Below are 15,837 nucleotides of genomic sequence, written 5' to 3' on the forward strand. Positions count from 1 at the left end.
GCACTAAAGGATTACATGAAGATGGGTTTGTTTCCCATGTTGGCCTACAAAATAGGCTTGGTTTGCACCCCAGTCACAGGTAGGGACATCTCATGAGGTTTTCTGGACTTAATGAGGAGGAGGGAAGACATAAATGGATGAAAACAAACATTATCACTCTCTGCTGTCGTGTATTTAAAAAAAATAAAATCAATTTAAAAAAAAAAAAGACTGACTCAAAGTATATGTCCTACCTGTAGTGCAGCGGGCCAGAAATTTTTAGATTTTTTTCTTGGAATGTGAAGGGCACTTTGGGGAAAAAAGCAAAAGGAAGCTTCTGGAGCATAATTACAGGTGCAGAGATTCCAAGTCAGACCTACCTACTGCACTGACTCCCTGAATCTCTTAAGTGTGGTCACTCATCAGATATCACCATCAAGGATGGAAATTGCTAATAGGTAGTTCAGTCCTCCTTGGGGTAGTCCAGGGGTGGGGGTGGCAGCAGCTGTCAGTTAGAGCTTGTGCTTTACCTACATGGAGACAATGATCCAGCTGTGACTTAGATTCCAACTGACAGTCTGGGCTGAGCAGTCACATGGACTTTCATTAGACAATATGCTCTTGTTTTATTTAAATATGCAAACACATCCCAGCCTTCATATTCTGGGAAATATGTTCACATACTATGATTAAGGATCTGCTAACTAGTTTGTCGAAAGATCTTTTTAGAAAAACTCCAAGTTCAAATGCCCATAAAAACACTGATCCCTGTGCCCATTTCCCCAATGCCTGCGTCAATGCATGGCTTCACAGGGAGCCTTTCAACTGTGGAGTGGGTGAACCCTACATGGGTGAACCCTATTCTTCACAGTGACAATGAATCCATGTGACCCATTTACAGCACCACATAAGCAATCAAAACGTGGACATTTACTATTCTCTTCTTCCTCCAAAATGTCCTGAAATTAATAAAGAAATGGTGGATTCACGAGGAAAATGATAAAATAGAGAGCTCCCTCCTTCCTCCACTTGTGCCTCCCAGTGGGAGGTGAAGGAAGGACAACTGCTTATATAGAAAACAGAACTCCCACTCAGAATCTGTGTTCAAATTTCCCCTGGAGTTCCCTTCCACAGGACGGCTCCATAAGACAGACACTCTCATCTTGACTCAAAGAGTTTTAGAAAGCAGCCCAGGCAGTTACTCCTGTTTTTAAAATATCATATCCCATGTCATAAACTGTAGGTTGCAGTCCACAGACTATAGAGAAGAAAAGAGAGAGAAAGAGAGGGGAGTGAAGAGGAGGGGAGGGGAGGAAAAAGTGAAGCCCCAGCCAGTGTTAAAGACTAGCTAGAAACATTTCACCCCTGTGCACAATTCTCCTGACTCAAAATCTCCTGCTGATTAAAAAGATCACATCAAAATGTGCATGATCCCTGAGAGCGCAACTTCCACCAAGACCTGTTCTGGGAGAGCTTCTCTCATGACCAAACCTCATGCAAGCTGACACACAAGGAAGAATGGTTTCCTCCTGAGAACCAGCTGTGAGTGGAGGAAAAATGGCATTTGGCCTGTGTGGGAAGAAGATCTATGCATTTTCTAGATTTACACATGCTTATTATTATTTTCACATTGGTACTCAAGAACATTTCAATTTAGTCATGAAGTCTACAGGAAAGGATTATTTAAGTTTTTAAAGCACTTCTTAGGAAAATGAAGGTTAGTCAGCAAAAACGTTGAGAAACACTGAGGTCCATGGCTTCATTTTGGAACCTGAAATCCCACCCTCCCTGCAAATTCCTCTTTAAAATTTCTCCCACTCAGGAGGCTAAGGCAGAAGGATCACAAGTTTGAGGCCAGCCTCAGCAAATTAGCAAGGCACTGATCAACTTGGAGAGACCCTATTTCAAAATTAAATAATAATAATAATAATAACAATAATAATAAAGGATTGGGGATATAGCACAGTGACAGAGTGCCCTAGGGTTAAATCCCCAGTATAACAAAATCAATTGATTAATTAATTAACTAATTTAATTTAATTTCTCACAGGATGGCACAGACATGAGAATAAACTATCATGACTGGTAATAACAGATTTCAAATACGAGTTTTAAGTTTTACTTGAACACACACACACACACACACACACACACACATAACTACTTCCCAAATACTCAGAAAACAAAGAAATATTGGCTTATCTAATAGCTTATATAATGAGATTAATAACATTCATTCGCCATTATTTCTACTCCCACAAGTCATACTATCAGAACAGGAGCCCTAAGGAATTATCAAGTGTACTTTTTCTAGTCCCCGTGAACCTTTAAAGCCAAAAGCCATTTAAATATAATCACCTTATTATCTGAAATGTTCATGGCAATGTAAATTTATTTCTTAACATTTAATTTGAGTACTAAATACAACAGAATAAGAAGAGGGTGATACATGATAGCTAGCAGAGAGCCACAGGGAGCTGAGCTTAGAGACACATTCCCTGCAGGCAGGTGTACTGCCCTCCCCACAGAGCACAGGCATGTGACTCCTTAGCAAGAATGCTCAGTGTCAGAGGGGCACCTGCTTGAGTTTCAGGAAATGCAAAGCCAATAGAAAACAAAGAAAGAGTAAACAACCAGCAATGTCCATATCATGCAATTAAAACTAAGAAAACAGGAAAGGCATAAAAGCATAAAAGCCCTCTGCTCCTCTCCTGGCAAAGGTTTCTGAAGCCACATTTCTTTCAAGTAGTAGTGACATCCAATTACTTTTTTTTTTTTTTTTTTAGGTACTTGGGATTGAACTCAGGGGCACTTGACCATTGAGCCACATCCCTATTTTGTATTTTATTTAGAGACAGGGTCTCACTGAGTTGCTTAGGTCCTGACTTTTGCTGAGGCTGGCTTTGAACTCAAGACCGTCCTGCCTCAGCCTTCCAAGTTGCTGAGACTACAGGCATGCACCACTGTGCCCAGCTCCAATTACTTTAATTTTTTTTTTTTTTTAGTTGTAGATGGACACAACACCTTTATTTTGTTTATTTACTTTTATGTGGTGCTGAGGATGGAATCCAGTGCGTCACACATGGTGGCAAGCATTCTATGGCTGAGTTACAACCCCAGCCCCTCCAATTACTTTTTAATTGAACTTCAGTGACTGTGTGTGGAATCTGACAATTCATTTCTACAAGCAAATTTATCAGTCTGATTCTTTTTTTAAATTTCTTAACAAAATGACAGATACTTTCTTGCAGGACCTAATGATTGGGTTTTATATAAATGCCCCAGTTCAATTAATTCATGGAGATGGTGGTTACACTATGCTAAGTTAAAATTGTGTCTGAAATGCAGGTCGGTATTTGCATGTTCATTTGTTGCAAGGACTCTATACAGTATGACCTTGATGAGTGATTGTGAAATCATTAAGCCATTTGGCACAGAGGGATGAATGGTGGAAGGGTAACTTTGCAATGCTTTTCCCCTCTAGCTAAACTTTCCCTTGAATCCCTTGATGACAAAGCTAAATCTGGATATGTGGCAGCAAGGTCAATCCTGAACATGTCTACCAGAACTTTGTTGAAAATCACATTAATTTGTCCTGCCCACAATTCGATTTAATGTATTTATTTTCTTTTTTTTAGGAGGGATGGTGGAAGGGAATGCAGGACATGAGGGACTTCTTAAAAAATTCCTCAAGAAAAGCCCTGGGATGGAGGTTTTTAAACTTTTAAACTTTTTTTTTAATTGTCATATTAAAATGCCTTGAGGTCTGCTGGACCTATTGGCTGGCACATCAGAGCATCAAACCAGAGCAGAGCGATCAACGCGCCTGCAATGAACCCACAAAATTCAGAAGCAGAACAAATCACAAAACACAAGCATTTGAACCTTTAAAACAACCTGAACGGCAAAGCGATTTTCCGCTAAGCAAAAGCCCCCTCCGGAGAGAAGCTGGACGTCTCCCAGAGCAGGCCAGGAAAATCCAGGTCTCCCCGGGCACCCCGCAGCTGGCTCTCCGTCCGCCCCACTCCGCGGAGCGCCAACTGCAGGATCGACGCTGTGCAGCCGGTTCGGCCGCTGTTCCTTTTTCTTAACAAAGTTCCTATGAAATGCATTTAAACGAAACGGCCAAAGTGACAGCACTCGCAAGCTCCTCCACTGTTCTCTCAACATTCTCACGCTACTTTCAGGTTTCACTACAACTTGTGCTTAATCAAATGTGCAAAACAGCAGCCTAGGTATGGCCTCACAAAAGCCAAAACGTGCTTGGTCTATTTTAGGGGGACCAGAGGAAAAGCCCATTTAAACCGTCCGATCCTTGCTGCGGGACTTGGAGATATTTTTAGCGCTTTGTTTTCAGAAACAGGCCAGCGGTCACATTTGTAAACATTCGCTAACAATTACCATGCAATGTCTGAGTTTTCAATTCAAGTTTTAACACATCCGCTGTACCCTCGGGCACCACCCCCCCCCCCCNCTGATGCGGCGCGGAGGTGGAACCTGCAGCCGCACCCACTCGTCTGCAGCCGGACACTCGTCTCACCCCCGGAGCCGCGCGGTTCGGGCTGCTCTGGGCCCGCCCTCCCCGCGTGCCGCTGGCGCCCCTGGTGGTGATTTGGGGAAGTGCAGGCAGGGACCGCAAACCACCTGGGGCTGTCTGCTGGTGATGCTGAGGAGGGGTCGCTGCTACAGACTGGCTTTGCTGGCTAGTTTGTCCTGAGTTTCCCACTTTCCAGAGAAGAACGGTTTGATGAACTTAAAGAGGCCAAGTATGATGAATGGTGTGTGTTCACTAGCATAGTATTGAGCATAGATGGTAGTAAGTCTGTAAATATTTGGAGTTGAACAGAAGTTGGGACAGAAAGAACTAAAGAGGTTTGAAGATAATGATTACCTAAGATAAAACTTGTAAAGAATAACAAGTTCGTTTCATGAACCAGATTTAAAAAAAAAAAAAGCACTTCACTTCAGCTGTGAATGTAAGGATTTTATTGTGCAAACTCCTACAGGGAGACTTGAGAGTGAGTGATGGTCAGTGTTATATCTAAAAAAATATGAATTAGCATCCTGGGAAGAGGAATCAGTCCAAATTCCACAACAGAAAAAGTGATCTTACACTAAATAAGGGGACCTAACAGATTTAATTAATGAATGAAGTTTGGTAAGTTTGTAGTGTTGCTTTCCATCCAGCTTCTTCAAAGTAATTCCCCTACGGGACATTTTAAACAATGATAGAATCTGAAGGAAAAGAACTTAGAAAAAATATGTTTCACACTCTGAACCATCCAGAATCAAGCTCCCAGAAGACTCATGGAAAGAAAGGATCAGGGGTTCAAGACTCATGACCTTCAAATAAGTCAGCAGTCCTGAGGCCTCTTCTACTTCCTGAACAGACAGTGAGCAAAAGTAAATGAAGGAGTCGTGAACTATGCAGTCCAGGGATCAATATGCTCCCAAAACTGGGGCCAAACACAATATTAGTGAGCTCAGCCTATGGGAAGGTATTTTAGCTAGCGTTTGCATCACTGTGACCAAAAGACCCAACAAGAACAGGAAAAGTTTATTTTGACTCACAGTTTCAGAGGTCTCAGTCCATCCACCACCAACTCCATAGCTCTGAGCCCAAGGTAAGGCAGAATATCGTGGCAGAAGGGCTTGGTGGAGGAAAGCAGCTGAGGACGTGACAAGGAAGCAGAGAGAGCTCAGCTGACCAGGGAAAACATGAAGCCCAAAGGTAAGTACCCAGTGACCTACCTCCCCCAGGCACCCTTGACCTGCTCACAGTTACAGCCCAGTTAATCCATATCAGTGAATTAATCCACTGAGTAATTCTCTCATAACCCAATCATTTCACCTCTGAAAATGCTTTCATTGTCTCACTCTTGAGCTTGGGGGCACCTCATATCTGTGTATGCATTCTTGCTGCACAGTGATCAGAATACGAAAGATCTTGGCCATCTATCTGCATGTCTTGGTGGGTCTCTGCTGAGAACATGAATGACTAGATGTCCATTGCTAGGGAGTATGGCCTGCTTTTTAAAGCCAGCAGCAATGACAGCACGATGAAGACCCATACCACTGCAGTGCGGAGGGCCATGCCGCCACAATATACCCCCAGTAAAGACATCACACAAAAAACACCTCCTCACCCTGTTTGTGGTAAGGCTGAAAGTGCAGACCAAAAAGGACAGGTTAAAAGAAGTCTTTTCCTGCTATGGTGAAGTCTGGCGGCTCCAGGTGGTGAGGAACTTGGTCATGGGCTTCTCCAAGGGCTGCACCTTCATAGAGTTCAAGGAAGAGCTTGAGATGCTGAAAGCCCACCTGGAGGCTGCCGGCCTGCTGATCCAGCTGTACAAGATGCTCATGGGCTACGAGCAGGAGCAGACTCTCCAAAGGTGGCTCCCGCTGTGTCTTGGGTGGGAACTGGGAGGGAAAGAGGAACCTGAGCAGCCAAGATTTGGGGGAACGGATCAGCCTTTTTTAAAATCTGTGAATCTGCTGGTTCTTAAGTACAGCCTCAGTGGAGAAGTGAAAAGGGTAAAGGAGGGAATGATCCTGATCCCCAAAGAGACACTGGGACTCCAGGATAAGGCATCCAGACCAGGACAGGGTAAAGGAGGAGATGGCAAGAAAGACAGCCACAGCCAGGTGTGACATGAAAAGGACTGGCAAAGAGAGCAGGACCTTCGAGAGGACAGAGTAGGAAGTAAGTAGAGGACCAGCAATAGCAGACCTGAAAAGGGACACTAAGTAAGAATGACAGGGTGGTTGTCTTCATGCATACTGTATGTCTAATGGTTTAATAAGACTTACTGATACTTGGTGGGGAGAGAAGTTGAAATAGCTTAAACCTTTACCGGGATCACAGTTGCCTGAGAACAAATCAGAAAAGGTGCTTTTGTTATTTGTATTTTGTAGTCAAATAATAACAACACAGGACTAGAGAATTTAATAACCTGCCAAGGCCCCAGAGTTCACACCACGTGTGCTGAGAGCTTAGTCAAAGCATGGGGCTTCTGACTCCAATTTTCCATCTATCTTTATTCAATCCTACTCAGGGCTTCAGAGAGCAGCCGTGGAATCAGGAAAGTTCTCCAGACAGAGATCAGCAGGCATGGGGGAAACACTGACAAGAATATCCCTGGGAGGAGGTAAAACGACTTTCATTCGTTGCTTCTTCAATGTCTGCTGTGTCCCACCACCTAGATATTTTATTTTTAACTTTTTACAGCAAACATAAATTAATGATTTGCATTTAAAGTCTAACTTTAAATGCCACCCTATATATGAAGCTTTGCATGTGTGCATGCGTGCGCAGCCAAGCATACACCAAATTTGAAATTGGCATGAGCCTCCAATAAAAAAAAAAACAACAGCTGATGCTCAGAACTGGGTGTCACTCATAAAGTGAACTGTAGATACAGTCTGCTCAAGTGAAGCTGAACACATGGCTTCAACAACTAACAGATGTTGCATCGGATTACATAAATCTCAACTCAAGAAGAGTTCACTCACCTTTATTTCAAATCCAGCCTGCCCAACCCAGGAATCCCTTCTATAGTCAACACTGGTGGTCTCAGACTAAACCTCTACTGAAAACTCGAAGTATACAAACAATACTGCCTGGATGTTTTTTTTAAGATGGTGTCATTTTTTTAACACCTTTATTTTATTTTTATTTTTTTATGTGGTGCTGGGGATTGAACCCAGTGCCTCGTGAGTGCTAGGCAAGAGCTCTACCACTGAGCCACAAACCCAGCCCCTGCATGGATATTTTGAAAAATACTTAGAGCAACATCTTGTCTGACTATGTGGAGACAGACTCCCAAGCGCGTTTCCTGGTGTTCTGCAGGAATAGAATCAGACACTTAGGATTAAAATGGAGCTCAGAGTCTGCAGGCCAACACTCCACCCCACTCAAAATCGGCCATGTCCCCAGTGTGGTCCTTGATGGTGTCTACCTGTGAGAGCCACTGGCATTTCCCAAGTGCTCAGGAAGATCCACTGGGGATGGAGGGAGACAGAGAACCTCCTTCAATCACAGAACGGAGACTCATTGACTTGGCCACAGAGGATTCCAAGGATTCCAAGGATTCACAAGGATTCTAGTATATGAAAGACGTAAAAGGTGACTCTGATTTTTTTTCCCACTCCTTTGGGAGTAGGGGAAAGGGAGCAGGGTGGGTGTATCCTTAAAATTACTTATTTTTACATTCAAAATGAAATTAAAATCTAATCTTGACATAAAAGAATACTGAGTCTTCTTGAAGAGACAAGGCTTCTAAATGTAATTTTATAGATGAAGAACGTGAACGATAAGTCTTTCAATATAGAAAGTTTAATAAACACCACCAAATAATTTGAATTGAAGATCTCATTTATTAAATGGAGCAATTAGTACAAAAGCACAATGCCAGTCTACTCACTACACTCGTCACACCAGTTTGAATAGAAACTGAAAGGCAGTTTACAATGTTGATTCTGTCTGTTGAAATCCTCAGGCTCAATGGTGGAAAGCTAATAACTCTTTTTTTCAGAAGTATATACTCAATTTTTATTGGCCTTTTCCAACAACTTAAGAAAATGTGGTGTGCAGTCTGTTCTATTACTTTACGAGAGTGGTAATGATATCATCTCCAATATTCCTCCAGATTAAACTCATATTTTAAAAATTTGGTTGAGAAAAGAATTGAGTTTAGACATAATGTGAAATTTAGACTCAGTGGGAAACCCTGCATGGTTCAAATATACTGAATATATACAATATCTGATGGGCTATAATTAAGCAGACTATTTATTCTTCAGAAAGACTAAAAGCGAGAGAAAATAGTTACTGGGTTTTTTTAAAAATCCTTTTAAGTTAGTACTTGGATATTATTGTGGGCTGAATGTTTGTGTTTTCCCAGATGTATATGTTGGAATCCTAGCCCCAGTGTGATGGTCTTACAAGGTGGTGCCCTGTGAGGGCACAGCTAAGACACCATCTATGAACCAGGAAGCAAGTCCTTCCCCAGACCCTGAATCTGCCAGTCCTTGATCTTGAACTCCCCAGCCTTCAGAGCTGGGAGAAAAACCTTCCTATGTATGAGCTGCCCAATACACAATTATTTGACATAATAGCCTCAACTGATGTTAACATTATATTTATATTAATTTTATTTTCCTGGTCTTGGTTAAAGGGTTTCAAGGACTGTAAGATAAAATGATGCTTATAAATAAAAAAATGCAATTACTGTTAAAGAACTGTTGTCATTGTTATTAAATTACATTGGGAACTCACTTTGACGGTAATGCATGCTCCAATTGTATAGAATTTAAGGAAACGGAAGCTTACCACAATGAGATCATGCCCATTAGGATGGCTATGATTTAAAAAGTGAGAGATAATAACCGAGTTGGTAAAGATATGAAGAAAATGGAACCCTCCACTACTGCTGGTGGGAATGAAAGGGTGAAGTCACTCTGGGCCAAAGTTTGGCAGTTCCTCAAATGGCTAATCGAAGGATTACTGTATAGGAACACAGGAAAACCCAAACTGGGTTTCCTTTCTGACACACTCACCACTCAACAGCCAACATTCCTAAGAACCAGAGTGTGAAGGGACCCCCCCGCCCAGCAACCCATTCTTTGGTGAAGACAATTGAGCATTGCACAACTAAACTGAACTCTGACAACAACTCCTGAGAACTGATGGAGCCCCCCAAGTTGAAGGCTCAGTCCCACAAGGCTGCCCTCTACTTCAGACAACAGTTTTGAACCCCAGTTTTTGAGCTGCATTGCTTGCCAACCAGCTATAGGTCCGCTTCCCATGATCCTCTTCTTGTACTTAATGAGTTGCTAGGATGGTTCGGAGAACCTATGGAAATACTTATGATTCCTGATTTTCAAAAATTTGGTACTGGATGCAGATAAATGGCCAGATGAAAAGATACATAGAGAAGTCAAGAAGGGTCCTGAGTGCACTGGGGTATCCCACCCTCCTGGCACATGAACGTGTTTACCAACTAGAAAGCTCTCTGGGATCCATTTTTAGAATTTTTTTTAAAATTGCTACACTGCATTACTCTCTCTTTTTTAATATCTTTATTTCATTTCTATGTGGTGCTGAGGTTTGAACCAGTGCCTCATGTATGCTAAGCGAGTGCTCTACAGCTGAGCCACCACCCCAGCCCCCAGTTTTAGGAATTTTTAATTAATTAATTAATTAGTACTGGGGATTGAAACCAGGAGCACTCTCCATCCGAACACTTTTTTTTTCTCTCAAAACAAGGCCTTGCTAAGTTACTGAGGCTGGCCTCCTGCTTCAGCCTCCCTAGTTGCTGAGATTAAAGGTATGTGCCAATATGTCTGGTTTCTTCAGGAATTTTAATGGAGACTTCATTATGTATACATAATGGATTATTAACTCCATTTCCAGCCCCTTCTCCCACTCCAAAGACTGAGAGGAAGCTGAACATTTCAAAATACTATTCATAGCTCAGTGTTTCTGGTGACCAGCTCTTATCCAGGAGCCCACAAAGAATTTCATTAAAAAAAATAGATGTTCCTATCACCCAGAAAATTCCAAGGAATTTAGAAGCTCTATGTCAGGAAATGGGGTCAAACACAAAATATTGTCCTGAAATTCTTACCTCTGAGGGTTTTCAGTTTTAGAAGCTCTGTGTTAATAACCTGGGCAGAGATTAATATTTAAGTATTTCTCATTATGAAAAAAATGAAAATACATGTTCACACAAAAACTTAGGCAATACTGTTCACAGTGGCATTATTCACAATCACCAGAAGGTGGATCCAACTAAATGTCTACCATCAACATGAGAGTGGGTAAACAAGATATGGTCTGTTCATGCAATGAGATATTATTCAGCCTTCAACAGGAAAGGGATTCTGACACTTGCCATGAGCAATATGACATGAATCAAACTTGAAAACTATGCTAAGTGAAATGAACCAGACACATAAAGAAAAATAGAATGTTGTATGAAAAAGTATCTAGAAGATATTTACAGAAAGTATCTAGAAGAATCAAATTCATAGAGGCAAAAAATGAAATAATAATTACTGGGACTTAGGAGTAGGAAGAATGGGGGTTACTGGGACAGAGGATATAAATGGGATGATGAAAAAGTTGTAAAAAGATATAGTGGAGAAGGTCGTACAATGTTGTGAATGTGCTTACTGCTGATAAGTTTATATTTAGAAGAGATTACAATGGTACATTTTATGATAATGCATACATTACTACTAAAAAAGTTTTATAATCATCTCTTAGATACAATGCTATAACTTTGGATTTATAAATCTTGATTAATTTCAGTTGTTAAAATGTTGATGGGGGACTTAATGTAGCACTGAGACAAACTCCACTATGAATAAGCCTTGCAAACATGTGCATATAGCCTGTCATGAAGGACCGGATATTGCATGACTCCATTTATGTGAACTTTCCAGAGAAGATGAATTGGTAGACAGGAAGTTGATCAGTAACTGCCTAGGCTGGAGAGGATAGAAGGGTTGTAGGGTCAGGGCTAAGGACAGTGAGGGTTTTTAAAATTTTTGTTTTTAATTTTTTTGGAGTAATGAAAGTGTTCTGGAGTTGATGGTGTTGTTGATGCACAGCTCTGTGAGTACACAGAAAACCAACAACTCAGACACCTTAAGTAGGTAAACTATATGGTAGGTGAATTATATCTTAAAGCCATTTTATTTTTTTGTAGCTCAGTAGCAGAGTGCTCACCTAGCAAGTGTGAGGCACTGGGTTCAATCCTAAGCACCATATAAAAATAAATAAATAAAAGGTATTGTACTCATCCACAACTAAAAAAAAAAATGAAAAGCAAAAGAAGAATACAGAGACTCTAAAAATATGTTAACAACCAATACCACAATTATTCCAAAACAGAAATTTTACTGACAAACAATGGTTTAAAATGATGGGCAGCTACATCCACTAGTTCTGCCACAGTGATGTTTTGAAAAAACCACAAACTTCTAAGTGACATAAAACAAGAAACTAGGGCACAGGTCTACAGACCCAACTCTAGGCTCAGCCAGGGTCGCTCAGGCTTCCCATCCCGAGTCCCATCCTGGGTTAGCAAGTTGTTCCCTGGCTCAGGACAGCCCCATGCGGATGATGGAGCTAGTGCCTCACCACCCAGCAAGTCTGAGCATGCCCTAAGGGTGGCACAGAAAAACCCAAGGTTACCTGGAGCCTCTTCCTGTGTCACACTCACTGGCATGCCATTGACCAAGACAAACCACGTGGCCCTACTCAGAGTAAGCCAGCAAGACACACTGCCTCTTCAGTGGAGGAATGGAAGAGCTTCCTCAAAAAAAAAAAAAAGGATAAGCTGAGGCCCCAGTGTGGTGGCACATGCCTGTAATCCCAGCAGCTCAGGAGGCTGAGGCAAGAGGATTGCAAGTTCAAAGCCAGCCTCAGCACCAGTAAGGAGCTAAGCAACTTAGTGATACCCTGGCTCTAAATAAAATACAAAACAGGGAGGGGGATGTGGCCTAGTGGTCAAGTGCCTCTGAGTATAATACCCTGTACCAAAAAAGAAAAAGATGAATTGGAGAGGGGGAGGGAGCAGGTGTTAAGGTCTGTAAACAAGTCAAGATGGCGCCTGGCATTTTGCCAGAGGGAGTGGCTTGTGAAGTAACACCAGTGAGCCATTAAGTGTGGAGATTCCTTATTGGTTGGCTGCTGTATCTAGTTTATGCTAATTAAGATAAGCTGTGTGGAATGTATATATACCCCTCCTGTCCTACAATAAACGGCTCCCACTCCTGCTGTATCAATGTACACAAGTTGCTCGTCACCCCCCAGTTATTTTGCTGCAGCCGGACTGGGGCAAGCAGGGAGTAGGATCATTAATGTTTCAGTCTCATGTGCAGCTTAGGGACTAGCACAGGGTGTGTGCCAGGGAAAATACCCAAGAGGACAGATCTCAAGGCTCCATCTTGCATCTCTACTTTTTTCATATCTGCACTTAAAATTGTATCAGGGACTTTGAAACATTGTGCTTTTGTAAAGTTCAGTCTTGACTTAGAGAGTAGAAGCACTTACAATTTTTACATTTTAGTTTGAATAATGGTTGCATAATGCAAGCATATTTAAAAGTGAATCTACTTTGCAATAGCAAATTATCCTGCAAATGCCAGTGGATAATACTGCAAGTGTGACACGAGCCCAATTACTTGCTTTTTAATTATAAGAAGTTTTAGCATTTGCAAAGATAACTGCTTTTAATATTTTTCTTGTAGAGGCTCTTAGCTTATCACAGAAATGCATGTTTGTGTTTAAAGGTATCAACTGGCTCAGGACAATCTTAATAACTATTTCCACACACAGGCAGGCAGACACATTCACCTCTCCATTGATGTAATTGTTGATGACTTTCTTTCTTGTTCATAGTCACATCTACAGAACTGGGTTTAAGGTAATTACCATATGATGCTATTTTGCAGTATGCTTTAGGTTAACGTTTTGGGTTGTATTTGTCATTTCCAGAAAAAAAAAATGGAATGCTATTTCACTGGTCAGTCTAGAACTTACTTTGAATCCTGAATGTATCTCCTACAAGAGGACCTTGTCCATCTCCTTTCAGTTGCAATATTTTCTACCTCATATACTGTATTAGTTATATGAATTAAATAATAAGTGCCCTCCCTAAAGTGTTGATTTTTAACCTTTTGATATAAATCAAAACAAAAAATTATTATACAATCAGAATTTTTAAAAAGTAATTGCTGTGGTCTATTTTTCAAAGAATGATTTAAAAGTGGTGCCTTGAAATGGGAAGAAGTCCCCTCCTCTATTTTCAGGCTTAGTCATTGTGCTTGCCAGGGACAGCCCAGAGCATGGCCTCTCAAATAGCCCCTTCAGGTACTTCAATTACTAAGAGGGTTAATGGTGCTGAGCAGCAGGGGTACTGACAGAGAGGGACTTTCATTATCCTCAGCATTAAGAAGTTCCAGAGCCAGTTTGCTTTGCCTCCCTATTGACAAAGACACATTGTTCTCTCACACAGCAGGAAAAATGGGAGCTGATTTTTTCACAGTCTACCAGACCTTCACTGTATTTTCTGGAAAACAATTCTTCCCCTTTCTGAGCCAGCTTGAGGTGTAATTTGAACTTGAACGCAAAGCAAACTACCCTTTAAAAGGGGTTCTATACATTTTCGTATGTGTGTGTGTGTGTGTGTGTGTGTTGCTGGGGATTGAACCCAGGGCTTTGTGCATAGAAGGCAAGCACTCTACCAACTGAGCTATATCCCAGGCTATAACCCAGCCTGGATTCAATCTCCAGCACCACAAAAAAAAAAAAAAGGGGGGGGGAGTTCTATGAATCCTTAGTCTTGTGAAATCAGCAAACTATCTTGTATAGCCACATTCTTCTAGAGTTTGTCTCTAACAGTGTTTATTTACTGTTCAAGCAAATAAATAGTAAACTGGTAGAGATGTTCTTCAAATTCTTTATGCTGAATTGATAGAAAGAATTGGGTTGCTAAAAGGATAGTGATTAATCATGCATACGGTGAGAAACACACTCACCTGTCCAAGCCCAAAGAGACACAAGTATAGCAAAAAGCAATACTTTAATGATGGTCTTGCAGGGTCAGATGCCTGGTGGCCAGGGACACACAGATGTGGTACAACTGCCTTTTATCCTCTAGAGTGCAAGATCCCTCCCCCCATCTATTTATTATCATTATTTTTTTATCAATTAGTACTTTATAGGAATGTACAAAGGTGGAATTCACCAGAGTACACTCAGACTTCCACACAGCACCACTTGGTCAACCTCATTCTGCTGTTCCTCCCCTTTCCGGTCCCTCCTCCTTTCCCTCAAACCCCTTTTCCACTCCTCTGATCTCCCGTCCCTTTTCAGGCTGTGCCGTCCCCTCTTTTTACCATTTGACCAACAACTTCCAATTCCCTCCCTTCCTCTCTCTCAGCCTGTGGTAACAATCATTTAATTTTTTTGAATATGTGATTTCAGTGTTTTTAAAAACATTTGTGGATGCTTCATATATAATAGTGGGGGTCATCGTGATATCGTCACATGTACACAACATAAGTTGTTCAGTTTCATTTCCCAGTACCTCCCCTCTCCCTCACCTCCTCCTTCCCCCTGATCTCCATCCTCTCCTCTACAGTTCTCCCTTCTATTTTCATGAGTTTGCTTCCCACTTGTTTTCTCTCAAGCTTCCACATAGGAGAAAAAAGCATATGACCCTTGGCTTCCTAAATATAGCTTATTTCACTTAACACGATGTTCTCCAGTTCCAGCTATTTTCCTGCAAATGACATGATTTTGTTCGTCTTTATTGTTGAGTAAAATTCCATTGTGTGTATATATATACCACATTTTCTTTAACCATCCATCTGCTGATGGACACCTAGGCTGTCTATAACTTGGTTATTGTGAATTGTGCTGCTACATACATGAGTATGCATGTATCACTACGGTATGTTAACTTTAATTTTTTTGGATAAATACCAAGGAGGAGGATAACTGGGTCATACAGTGGTGCCATTCCTAGCCTTTGGAGGAATTTCCATATTGATGTCCATAGTGGCTGTGATACCACCGGTTATCGGTGACAAGTTCTGCTCCCTCACATGCTGAAGTATAATGTTAGAGAAGCACACCAAGGCAAGCATATAAAGCAGGGTTTATTTAAAAACGGGGGTAACATAGGAGAAGGGGCCATAGCTGTATCCTGGTATTCCAAGAAGTGAGGGTGTTCTGCCTTTTTTATAGATCTTACCTTTCTCCTCCTGCCTACATGACTAGGCCCAGGAGATGCTCAGTGGGATGGCCAAAAGGTAAGAAGCAGATGGACAGGGGGAAAGGCC

The sequence above is a fragment of the Marmota marmota genome, unplaced genomic scaffold (assembly GCF_001458135.2).
Source record: "Marmota marmota marmota unplaced genomic scaffold, marMar, whole genome shotgun sequence".
NCBI lineage: Eukaryota > Metazoa > Chordata > Mammalia > Rodentia > Sciuridae > Marmota > Marmota marmota.